The 1,890-nt window shown below is 37.8% G+C and overlaps 2 long non-coding RNA genes across 2 annotated transcripts in view; one reads left to right on the forward strand and one right to left on the reverse strand.

Moving 5' to 3' along the window:
• LOC128249276 (uncharacterized) overlaps positions 1-946 on the forward strand; it is a 3,902-nt gene extending 2,956 nt beyond the window's left edge. The window contains exon 2 of the long non-coding RNA XR_008265367.1: positions 356-946. This is a non-coding gene — a long non-coding RNA (uncharacterized LOC128249276). The remainder of the gene's footprint in view (positions 1-355) is intronic.
• Positions 660-1,890, reverse strand: LOC128249277 (uncharacterized). The gene is made up of 2 exons (XR_008265368.1): positions 1,824-1,890; positions 660-1,010 (listed from the first exon to the last, which is right to left on the reverse strand). It is a non-coding gene; the product is annotated as an uncharacterized LOC128249277 (long non-coding RNA).

The following is a 1,890-nucleotide window of genomic DNA, read 5'->3' on the forward strand; positions in this document are numbered from 1 at the left end:
GTCTACCCAACTTATTGGGAAAGAGCATCCAATTTCCATTGGCTAGTATTTTATTGGCGTATTTTTTTTTTGCTGCCTCCTCCGATAGAAATGTTATTTCTACAGACGCGTATGTCTTGCCTCTTGTAAAAAACGACACATCTTGCAGTTCCTTCAAACACTCCTTCGTTGCACTCTCTATTCTTTTATTTTTCCTTGAAAAGGATTTATATTCCACGACTCCAATTTCCATTTTCGTCTTTTCCTCCTCTGATGTGGTCAACTTTACGTTTGGCCCCTCCTTCTTTATCATTTCTTTATATTTTTCAATTTTCTCAGCCATGTCTTCGTTCCAATGTATTTCATATTGCTTCAGCAGGCCTGGGACGACGGAAGCTCGACTCCCCGTCGCTGCTGCATACGTCTTCATTTTCTCCATCTCAGCAACGCTCACCAGGAGACGAAATACCAATACCACCTACTGCAGTGTGTAACTGAAGGAGCCTACGTTTAGATACGTGTTGGTAGCGTGAGATTCCACCTTCTGTAATGGAATACATGTTGAGAAGAATGGAATTACCACAGGACATTTAATTTGAAAAACTGGAAAAAATAAGTCAAACGTAAATTTTGTGAAAAAGGGGGAAAGAAAAAAAAGATTATCAAGAAAAAAAAATGTATATACTTAGACTTTTTATATAAAAGAGAAAAAAACTGTATAAATGTAACCACTCGACTTTCGGGATCGAGTGGGCATTGCACCTCATTTTCATTCTTTCATATTATCATTCGTTTCTTTCATTTTTTCTTCTGATTTCATCTTTTTGTAATTTTTTGTTCCCCGAGTTTATGCTTGTCGCGTATGTATTGTCTTTATGTGTTGTAATAGTCGAAGAGATTTTCTCTGTCGCCTTTTATAGGTAATAAAAAATCGATTCGCGCCTGTATGGGCAATAATAAAACCAAACCCAATTGTAGTAATATTGCTTTGAGTTCTCGTAACCACCTCCTCCCTTTTCAATTGGATACGTCTACAAAAGTAATGGAGAACAAATTAATACACTACATAAATATAGGTTTTCCGGTAAGTTACAAATAACAAAGGTATTAATGATCAGTGATATACAAGTTTCACTATCCTTGCTAATATATGAATCATATATTCTTGTTTGACCTGTGACAATGTCAGTACAGTTCAAAAAGCCAGTAATAGTAGCTAATTGAGATAGTTTGTTCGTTCGTTTAAATCTTTAAAAAATAGCGGTACCCCCAGACAAATTGATATACCTCACGTACATAAAACGGTCCTGTTCATACATAGTGTGGCTGAGTAAAACTTAAGTACTATTAGCAAGAGATGTAACATTTTACTACTTCTACACCCGGGCAAATGTCGGAACCCTTAATTCCCTGCAAGTAATCATTTAAAGGCTGCGAATTGGTAATAGTCAATGTCGGATAGATTGCCTTGCAGTGTTCGTTCTGACACCCAGCACTCTTGAGTTCAAATCCCGCCGAGGTTAGCTTTACAATTCGTTTAAGCCTCTCGCTCACAAGCCAAATCCACACAAGGCTTTGGTCGGCTCGAGGCTATAGTAGACGACACTTGCCCAAAGTGTCACGCAGTGGGACTGAATCCAGAACTCTGTGGTTGGGAAGCAAAACTCTTGCCACGTCAGCCTATGTTTAAATTTAAATATTCATTTTCAATTTACTGGAGATTGTAAATATAAAATATTTTATGGAATTTTAAATTGGCGAGGGCTGCTGATCAAATCTTTGCGAGTGGATTTGGAAGAGGGAAACTGAAAGAACCCCATTTATATGTATATACATTCGCTTACCTTTCCCAGAGGCTTAATGCTTTTAACTTAAGTCCCTGGCGCTTGCCGAATTAGAGCAGTCTTGGTG

Source organism: Octopus bimaculoides, chromosome 13 (assembly GCF_001194135.2).
Source record: "Octopus bimaculoides isolate UCB-OBI-ISO-001 chromosome 13, ASM119413v2, whole genome shotgun sequence".
In the NCBI taxonomy this organism is placed as follows: domain Eukaryota; kingdom Metazoa; phylum Mollusca; class Cephalopoda; order Octopoda; family Octopodidae; genus Octopus; species Octopus bimaculoides.